Here is an 11539-nt window from a genome sequence, read left to right on the forward strand (position 1 = left end):
ACGCACTACACTAACTTGTAGCTTCAGATGAACACTGTGCAGAGGTCTCACTACATTAACTTGTAGTTTTAGCTGAACACTGTGAGCAGGACGCACTACACTAACTTGTAGTTTTAGATGAACACTGTGCAGAGGTCTCACTACACTAACTTGTAGTTTTAGCTGAACACTGTGAGCAGAACGCACTACACTAACTTGTAGCTTTAGATGAACACTGTGCAGAGCTCGCAAAAAAATAACTTGTAGGTTTAGCTAATCACGGTGAGGAGGACACAACACATTAACTTGTAGTTTTAGCTGAACAATGTGAGCAGGACGCACTACACTAACTTATAGCTTAAGATGAACACTGTGCAGAGCTCGCAAAAAAATAACTTGTAAGTTTAGCTGAACACTGTGAGGAGGTCGCACTACACTAACTTGTAGTTTTAGCTGAACACTGTGAGCAGGACGCACTACACTAACTTGTAGCTTTAGATAAACACTGTGCAGAGGTCTCACTACACTAACTTGTAGCTTTAGCTGAACACTGTGCAGAGGTCGCACTACACTAACTTGTAGTTTTAGCTGAACGCTCTGAGCAGGACGCACTACACTAACTTGTAGCTTTAGCTGAACACTGTGCAGAGGTCTCACTACACTAACTTGTAGCTTTAGCTGAACACTGTGCAGAGGTCGCACTACACTAACTTGTAGTTTTAGCTGAACACTGTGAGCAGGACGCACTACACTAACTTGTAGCTTTAGATGAACACTGTGCAGAGGTCTCACTACACTAACTTGTAGCTTTAGCTGAACACTGTGCAGAGGTCGCACTACACTAACTTGTAGTTTTAGCTGAACGCTGTGAGCAGGACGCACTACACTAACTTGTAGCTTTAGATGAACACTGTGCAGAGGTCTCACTACACTAACTTGTAGTTTTAGCTGAACACTGTGAGCACGACGCACTACACTAACTTGTAGCTTTAGATGAACACTGTGTAGAGGTCTCACTACACTAACTTGTAGTTTCAGCTGAACACTGTGAGCAGGATGCACTACACTAACTTGTAGTTTTAGATGAACACTATGCAGAGGTCTCACTACACTAACTTGTAGTTTTAGCTGAACACTGTGAGCAGGACGCACTACACTAACTTGTAGCTTTAGATGAACACTGTGCAGAGCTCGCAAAAAAATAACTTGTAGGTTTAGCTGAAAACTGTGAGGAGGTCGCACTACACTAACTTGTAGTTTTAGCTGAACACTGTGAGCAGGACGCACTACACTAACTTGTAGCTTTAGCTGAACACTGTGCAGAGGTCTCACTACACTAACTTGTAGCTTTAGCTGAACACTGTGCAGAGGTCGCACTACACTAACTTGTAGTTTTAGCTGAACACTGTGAGCAGGACGCACTACACTAACTTGTAAATTTAGATGAACACATTGCAGAGCTCGCAAAAAAATAACTTGTAGGCTTAGCTGAACACTGTGAGGAGGTCGCACTACACTAACTTGTAGTTCTAGCTGAACGCTGTGAGCAGGACGCACTACACTAACTTGTAGCTTTAGATGAACACTGTGCAGAGTTCGCAAAAAAATAACTTGTAGGTTTAGCTGAACACTGTGAGGAGGACGCACCAAACTAACTTGTAGTTTTAGCTGAACACTGTGAGCAGGACGCACTACACTAACTTGTAGCTTTAGATGAACACTGTGCAGAGGTCTCACTACACTAACTTGTAGTTTTAGCTGAACACTGTGAGCAGGACGCACTACACTAACTTGTAGTTTTAGATGAACACTGTGCAGAGGTCTCACTACACTAACTTGTAGTTTTAGCTGAACACTGTGAGCAGGACGCACTACACTAACTTGTAGCTTTAGATGAACACTGTGCAGAGCTCGCAAAAAAATAACTTGTAGGTTTAGCTAATCACAGTGAGGAGGACACACCACATTAACTTGTAGTTTTAGCTGAACAATGTGAGCAGGACGCACTACACTAACTTATAGCTTAAGATGAACACTGTGCAGAGCTCGCAAAAAAATAACTTGTAGGTTTAGCTGAACACTGTGAGGAGGTCGCACTACACTAACTTGTAGTTTTAGCTGAACACTGTGAGCAGGACGCACTACACTAACTTGTAGCTTTAGATAAACACTGTGCAGAGGTCTCACTACACTAACTTGTAGCTTTAGCTGAACACTGTGCAGAGGTCGCACTACACTAACTTGTAGTTTTAGCTGAACGCTGTGAGCAGGACGCACTACACTAACTTGTAGCTTTAGCTGAACCCTGTGCAGAGGTCTCACTACACTAACTTGTAGCTTTAGCTGAACACTGTGCAGAGGTCGCACTACACTAACTTGTAGTTTTAGCTGAACACTGTGAGCAGGACGCACTACACTAACTTGTAGCTTTAGATGAACACTGTGCAGAGGTCTCACTACACTAACTTGTAGCTTTAGCTGAACACTGTGCAGAGGTCGCACTACACTAACTTGTAGTTTTAGCTGAACGCTGTGAGCAGGACGCACTACACTAACTTGTAGCTTTAGATGAACACTGTGCAGAGGTCTCACTACACTAACTTGTAGTTTTAGCTGAACACTGTGAGCACGACGCACTACACTAACTTGTAGCTTTAGATGAACACTGTGTAGAGGTCTCACTACACTAACTTGTAGTTTCAGCTGAACACTGTGAGCAGGATGCACTACACTAACTTGTAGTTTTAGATGAACACTGTGCAGAGGTCTCACTACACTAACTTGTAGTTTTAGCTGAACACTGTGAGCAGGACGCACTACACTAACTTGTAGCTTTAGATGAACACTGTGCAGAGCTCGCAAAAAAATAACTTGTAGGTTTAGCTAAACACAGTGAGGAGGACACACCACAATAACTTGTAGTTTTAGCTGAACACTGGGAGCAGGACGCACTACACTAACTTGTAGCTTTAGATGAACACTGTGCAGAGCTCGCAAAAAAATAACTTGTAGGTTTAGCTGAAAACTGTGAGGAGGTCGCACTACACTAACTTGTAGTTTTAGCTGAACACTGTGAGCACGACGCACTACACTAACTTGTAGCTTTAGATGAGCACTGTGTAGAGGTCTCACTACACTAACTTGTAGTTTTAGCTGAACACTGTGAGCAGGATGCACTACACTAACTTGTAGTTTTAGATGAACACTGTGCAGAGGTCTCACTACACTAACTTGTAGTTTTAGCTGAACACTGTGAGCAGGACGCACTACACTAACTTGTAGCTTTAGATGAACACTGTGCAGAGTTCGCAAAAAAATAACTTGTAGGTTTAGCTGAACACTGTGAGGAGGACGCACCAAACTAACTTGTAGTTTTAGCTGAACACTGTGAGCAGGACGCACTACACTAACTTGTAGCTTTAGATGAACACTGTGCAGAGGTCTCACTACACTAACTTGTAGTTTTAGCTGAACACTGTGAGCAGGACGCACTACACTAACTTGTAGTTTTAGATGAACACTGTGCAGAGGTCTCACTACACTAACTTGTAGTTTTAGCTGAACACTGTGAGCAGAACGCACTACACTAACTTGTAGCTTTAGATGAACACTGTGCAGAGCTCGCAAAAAAATAACTTGTAGGTTTAGCTAATCACAGTGAGGAGGACACACCACATTAACTTGTAGTTTTAGCTGAACAATGTGAGCAGGACGCACTACACTAACTTATAGCTTAAGATGAACACTGTGCAGAGCTCGAAAAAAAATAACTTGTAAGTTTAGCTGAACACTGTGAGGAGGTCGCACTACACTAACTTGTAGTTTTAGCTGAACACTGTGAGCAGGATGCACTACACTAATTTGTAGCTTTAGATAAACACTGTGCAGAGGTCTCACTACACTAACTTGTAGCTTTAGCTGAACACTGTGCAGAGGTCGCACTACACTAACTTGTAGTTTTAGCTGTACGCTGTGAGCAGGATGCACTACACTAACTTGTAGCTTTAGCTGAACACTGTGCAGAGGTCTCACTACACTAACTTGTAGCTTTAGCTGAACACTGTGCAGAGGTCGCACTACACTAACTTGTAGTTTTAGCTGAACACTGTGAGCAGGACGCACTACACTAACTTGTAGCTTTAGATGAACACTGTGCAGAGGTCTCACTACACTAACTTGTAGCTTTAGCTGAACACTGTGCAGAGGTCGCACTACACTAACTTGTAGTTTTAGCTGAACGCTGTGAGCAGGACGCACTACACTAACTTGTAGCTTTAGATGAACACTGTGCAGAGGTCTCACTACATTAACTTGTAGTTTTAGCTGAACACTGTGAGCACGACGCACTACACTAACTTGTAGCTTTAGATGAACACTGTGTAGAGGTCTCACTACACTAACTTGTAGTTTCAGCTGAACACTGTGAGCAGGATGCACTACACTAACTTGTAGTTTTAGATGAACACTGTGCAGAGGTCTCACTACACTAACTTGTAGTTTTAGCTGAACACTGTGAGCAGGACGCACTACACTAACTTGTAGCTTTAGATGAACACTGTGCAGAGCTCGCAAAAAAATAACTTGTAGGTTTAGCTAAACACAGTGAGGAGGACACACCACAATAACTTGTAGTTTTAGCTGAACACTGGGAGCAGGACGCACTACACTAACTTGTAGCTTTAGATGAACACTGTGCAGAGCTCGCAAAAAAATAACTTGTAGGTTTAGCTGAAAACTGTGAGGAGGTCGCACTACACTAACTTGTAGTTTTAGCTGAACACTGTGAGCAGGACGCACTACACTAACTTGTAGCTTTAGCTGAACACTGTGCAGAGGTCTCACTACACTAACTTGTAGCTTTAGCTGAACACTGTGCAGAGGTCGCACTACACTAACTTGTAGTTTTAGCTGAACACTGTGAGCAGGACGCACTACACTAACTTGTAGTTTTAGATGAACACTGTGCAGAGGTCTCACTACACTAACTTGTAGTTTTAGCTGAACACTGTGAGCAGGACGCACTACACTAACTTGTAGTTTTAGATGAACACATTGCAGAGCTCGCAAAAAAATAACTTGTAGGCTTAGCTGAACACTGTGAGGAGGTCACACTACACTAACTTGTAGTTCTAGCTGAACGCTGTGAGCAGGACGCACTACACTAACTTGTAGCTTTAGATGAACACTGTGCAGAGTTCGCAAAAAAATAACTTGTAGGTTTAGCTGAACACTGTGAGGAGGACGCACCAAACTAACTTGTAGTTTTAGCTGAACACTGTGAGCAGGACGCACTACACTAACTTGTAGCTTTAGATGAACACTGTGCAGAGGTCTCACTACACTAACTTGTAGTTTTAGCTGAACACTGTGAGCAGGACGCACTACACTAACTTGTAGTTTTAGATGAACACTGTGCAGAGGTCTCACTACACTAACTTGTAGTTTTAGCTGAACACTGTGAGCAGGACGCACTACACTAACTTGTAGCTTTAGATGAACACTGTGCAGAGCTCGCAAAAAAATAACTTGTAGGTTTAGCTAATCACAGTGTGGAGGACACACCATATTAACTTGTAGTTTTAGCTGAACAATGTGAGCAGGACGCACTACACTAACTTATAGCTTAAGATGAACACTGTGCAGAGCTCGCAAAAAAATAACTTGTAGGTTTAGCTGAACACTGTGAGGAGGTCGCACTACACTAACTTGTAGTTTTAGCTGAACACTGTGAGCAGGACGCACTACACTAACTTGTAGCTTTAGATAAACACTGTGCAGAGGTCTCACTACACTAACTTGTAGCTTTAGCTGAACACTGTGCAGAGGTCGCACTACACTAACTTGTAGTTTTAGCTGAACGCTGTGAGCAGGACGCACTACACTAACTTGTAGCTTTAGCTGAACACTGTGCAGAGGTCTCACTACACTAACTTGTAGCTTTAGCTGAACACTGTGCAGAGGTCGCACTACACTAACTTGTAGTTTTAGCTGAACACTGTGAGCAGGACGCACTACACTAACTTATAGCTTTAGATGAACACTGTGCAGAGGTCTCACTACACTAACTTGTAGCTTTAGCTGAACACTGTGCAGAGGTCGCACTACACTAACTTGTAGTTTTAGCTGAACGCTGTGAGCAGGACGCACTACACTAACTTGTAGCTTTAGATGAACACTGTGCAGAGGTCTCACTACACTAACTTGTAGTTTTAGCTGAACACTGTGAGCACGACGCACTACACTAACTTGTAGCTTTAGATGAACACTGTGTAGAGGTCTCACTACACTAACTTGTAGTTTTAGCTGAACACTGTGAGCAGGACGCACTACACTAACTTGTAGCTTTAGATGAACACTGTGCAGAGCTCGCAAAAAAATAACTTGTAGGTTTAGCTGAACACTGTGAGGAGGACGCACCACACTAACTTGTAGTTTTAGCTGAACACTGTGAGCAGGATGCACTACACTAACTTGTAGCTTTAGATGAACACTGTGCAGAGGTCTCACTACACTAACTTGTAGTTTTAGCTGAACACTGTGAGCAGGACGCACTACACTAACTTGTAGTTTTAGATGAACACTGTGCAGAGGTCTCACTACACTAACTTGTAATTTTAGCTGAACACTGTGAGCAGGACGCACTACACTAACTTGTAGCTTTAGATGAACACTGTGCAGAGCTCGCAAAAAAATAACTTGTAGGTTTAGCTAAACACAGTGAGGAGGACACACCACAATAACTTGTAGTTTTAGCTGAACAATGTGAGCAGGACGCACTACACTAACTTGTAGCTTTAGATGAACACTGTGCAGAGCTCGCAAAAAAATAACTTGTAGGTTTAGCTGAACACTGTGAGGAGGTCGCACTACATTAACTTGTAGTTTTAGCTGAACACTGTGAGCAGGACGCACTACACTAACTTGTAGCTTTAGCTGAACACTGTGCACAGGTCTCACTACACTAACTTGTAGCTTTAGCTGAACACTGTGCAGAGGTCGCACTACACTAACTTGTAGTTTTAGCTGAACGCTGTGAGCAGGACACACTACACTAACTTGTAGCTTTAGCTGAACACTGTGCAGAGGTCTCACTACACTAACTTGTAGCTTTAGCTGAACACTGTGCAGAGGTCGCACTACACTAACATGTAGTTTTAGCTGAACACTGTGAGCAGGACGCACTACACTAACTTGTAGCTTTAGATGAACACTGTGCAGAGGTCTCTCTACACTAACTTGTAGTTTTAGCTGAACACTGTGAGCACGACGCACTACACTAACTTGTAGCTTTAGATGAACACTGTGTAGAGGTCTCACTACACTAACTTGTAGTTTTAGCTGAACACTGTGAGCAGGATGCACTACACTAACTTGTAGTTTTAGATGAACACTGTGCAGAGGTCTCACTACACTAACTTGTAGTTTTAGCTGAACACTGTGAGCAGGACGTATTACACTAACTTGTAGCTTTAGATGAACACTGTGCAGAGCTCGCAAAAAAAATAACTTGTAGGTTTAGCTAAACACAGTGAGGAGGACACACCACACTAACTTGTAGTTTTAGCTGAACACTGTGAGCAGGACGCACTACACTAACTTGTAGCTTTAGATGAACACTGTGCAGAGGTCTCACTACACTAACTTGTAGTTTTAGCTGAACACTGTGAGCACGACGCACTACACTAACTTGTAGCTTTAGATGAGCACTGTGTAGAGGTCTCACTACACTAACTTGTAGTTTTAGCTGAACACTGTGAGCAGGATGCACTACACTAACTTGTAGTTTTAGATGAACACTGTGCAGAGGTCTCACTACACTAACTTGTAGTTTTAGCTGAACACTGTGAGCAGGACGCACTACACTAACTTGTAGCTTTAGATGAACACTGTGCAGAGTTCGCAAAAAAATAACTTGTAGGTTTAGCTGAACACTGTGAGGAGGACGCACCAAACTAACTTGTAGTTTTAGCTGAACACTGTGAGCAGGACGCACTACACTAACTTGTAGCTTTAGATGAACACTGTGCAGAGGTCTCACTACACTAACTTGTAGTTTTAGCTGAACACTGTGAGCAGGACGCACTACACTAACTTGTAGTTTTAGATGAACACTGTGCAGAGGTCTCACTACACTAACTTGTAGTTTTAGCTGAACACTGTGAGCAGAACGCACTACACTAACTTGTAGCTTTAGATGAACACTGTGCAGAGCTCGCAAAAAAATAACTTGTAGGTTTAGCTAATCACAGTGAGGAGGACACACCACATTAACTTGTAGTTTTAGCTGAACAATGTGAGCAGGACGCACTACACTAACTTATAGCTTAAGATGAACACTGTGCAGAGCTCGAAAAAAAATAACTTGTAAGTTTAGCTGAACACTGTGAGGAGGTCGCACTACACTAACTTGTAGTTTTAGCTGAACACTGTGAGCAGGACGCACTACACTAATTTGTAGCTTTAGATAAACACTGTGCAGAGGTCTCACTACACTAACTTGTAGCTTTAGCTGAACACTGTGCAGAGGTCGCACTACACTAACTTGTAGTTTTAGCTGTACGCTGTGAGCAGGATGCACTACACTAACTTGTAGCTTTAGCTGAACACTGTGCAGAGGTCTCACTACACTAACTTGTAGCTTTAGCTGAACACTGTGCAGAGGTCGCACTACACTAACTTGTAGTTTTAGCTGAACACTGTGAGCAGGACGCACTACACTAACTTGTAGCTTTAGATGAACACTGTGCAGAGGTCTCACTACACTAACTTGTAGCTTTAGCTGAACACTGTGCAGAGGTCGCACTACACTAACTTGTAGTTTTAGCTGAACGCTGTGAGCAGGACGCACTACACTAACTTGTAGCTTTAGATGAACACTGTGCAGAGGTCTCACTACATTAACTTGTAGTTTTAGCTGAACACTGTGAGCACGACGCACTACACTAACTTGTAGCTTTAGATGAACACTGTGTAGAGGTCTCACTACACTAACTTGTAGTTTCAGCTGAACACTGTGAGCAGGATGCACTACACTAACTTGTAGTTTTAGATGAACACTGTGCAGAGGTCTCACTACACTAACTTGTAGTTTTAGCTGAACACTGTGAGCAGGACGCACTACACTAACTTGTAGCTTTAGATGAACACTGTGCAGAGCTCGCAAAAAAATAACTTGTAGGTTTAGCTAAACACAGTGAGGAGGACACACCACAATAACTTGTAGTTTTAGCTGAACACTGGGAGCAGGACGCACTACACTAACTTGTAGCTTTAGATGAACACTGTGCAGAGCTCGCAAAAAAATAACTTGTAGGTTTAGCTGAAAACTGTGAGGAGGTCGCACTACACTAACTTGTAGTTTTAGCTGAACACTGTGAGCAGGACGCACTACACTAACTTGTAGCTTTAGCTGAACACTGTGCAGAGGTCTCACTACACTAACTTGTAGCTTTAGCTGAACACTGTGCAGAGGTCGCACTACACTAACTTGTAGTTTTAGCTGAACACTGTGAGCAGGACGCACTACACTAACTTGTAGTTTTAGATAAACACTGTGCAGAGGTCTCACTACACTAACTTGTAGTTTTAGCTGAACACTGTGAGCAGGACGCACTACACTAACTTGTAGTTTTAGATGAACACATTGCAGAGCTCGCAAAAAAATAACTTGTAGGCTTAGCTGAACACTGTGAGGAGGTCACACTACACTAACTTGTAGTTCTAGCTGAACGCTGTGAGCAGGACGCACTACACTAACTTGTAGCTTTAGATGAACACTGTGCAGAGTTCGCAAAAAAATAACTTGTAGGTTTAGCTGAACACTGTGAGGAGGACGCACCAAACTAACTTGTAGTTTTAGCTGAACACTGTGAGCAGGACGCACTACACTAACTTGTAGCTTTAGATGAACACTGTGCAGAGGTCTCACTACACTAACTTGTAGTTTTAGCTGAACACTGTGAGCAGGACGCACTACACTAACTTGTAGTTTTAGATGAACACTGTGCAGAGGTCTCACTACACTAACTTGTAGTTTTAGCTGAACACTGTGAGCAGGACGCACTACACTAACTTGTAGCTTTAGATGAACACTGTGCAGAGCTCGCAAAAAAATAACTTGTAGGTTTAGCTAATCACAGTGTGGAGGACACACCATATTAACTTGTAGTTTTAGCTGAACAATGTGAGCAGGACGCACTACACTAACTTATAGCTTAAGATGAACACTGTGCAGAGCTCGCAAAAAAATAACTTGTAGGTTTAGCTGAACACTGTGAGGAGGTCGCACTACACTAACTTGTAGTTTTAGCTGAACACTGTGAGCAGGACGCACTACACTAACTTGTAGCTTTAGATAAACACTGTGCAGAGGTCTCACTACACTAACTTGTAGCTTTAGCTGAACACTGTGCAGAGGTCGCACTACACTAACTTGTAGTTTTAGCTGAACGCTGTGAGCAGGACGCACTACACTAACTTGTAGCTTTAGCTGAACACTGTGCAGAGGTCTCACTACACTAACTTGTAGCTTTAGCTGAACACTGTGCAGAGGTCGCACTACACTAACTTGTAGTTTTAGCTGAACACTGTGAGCAGGACGCACTACACTAACTTATAGCTTTAGATGAACACTGTGCAGAGGTCTCACTACACTAACTTGTAGCTTTAGCTGAACACTGTGCAGAGGTCGCACTACACTAACTTGTAGTTTTAGCTGAACGCTGTGAGCAGGACGCACTACACTAACTTGTAGCTTTAGATGAACACTGTGCAGAGGTCTCACTACACTAACTTGTAGTTTTAGCTGAACACTGTGAGCACGACGCACTACACTAACTTGTAGCTTTAGATGAACACTGTGTAGAGGTCTCACTACACTAACTTGTAGTTTTAGCTGAACACTGTGAGCAGGACGCACTACACTAACTTGTAGCTTTAGATGAACACTGTGCAGAGCTCGCAAAAAAATAACTTGTAGGTTTAGCTGAACACTGTGAGGAGGACGCACCACACTAACTTGTAGTTTTAGCTGAACACTGTGAGCAGGATGCACTACACTAACTTGTAGCTTTAGATGAACACTGTGCAGAGGTCTCACTACACTAACTTGTAGTTTTAGCTGAACACTGTGAGCAGGACGCACTACACTAACTTGTAGTTTTAGATGAACACTGTGCAGAGGTCTCACTACACTAACTTGTAATTTTAGCTGAACACTGTGAGCAGGACGCACTACACTAACTTGTAGCTTTAGATGAACACTGTGCAGAGCTCGCAAAAAAATAACTTGTAGGTTTAGCTAAACACAGTGAGGAGGACACACCACAATAACTTGTAGTTTTAGCTGAACAATGTGAGCAGGACGCACTACACTAACTTGTAGCTTTAGATGAACACTGTGCAGAGCTCGCAAAAAAATAACTTGTAGGTTTAGCTGAACACTGTGAGGAGGTCGCACTACATTAACTTGTAGTTTTAGCTGAACACTGTGAGCAGGACGCACTACACTAACTTGTAGCTTTAGCTGAACACTGTGCACAGGTCTCACTACACTAACTTG

This window comes from Aquarana catesbeiana, linkage group LG01 (genome assembly GCF_042186555.1).
Source record: "Aquarana catesbeiana isolate 2022-GZ linkage group LG01, ASM4218655v1, whole genome shotgun sequence".
Taxonomy (NCBI): domain Eukaryota; kingdom Metazoa; phylum Chordata; class Amphibia; order Anura; family Ranidae; genus Aquarana; species Aquarana catesbeiana.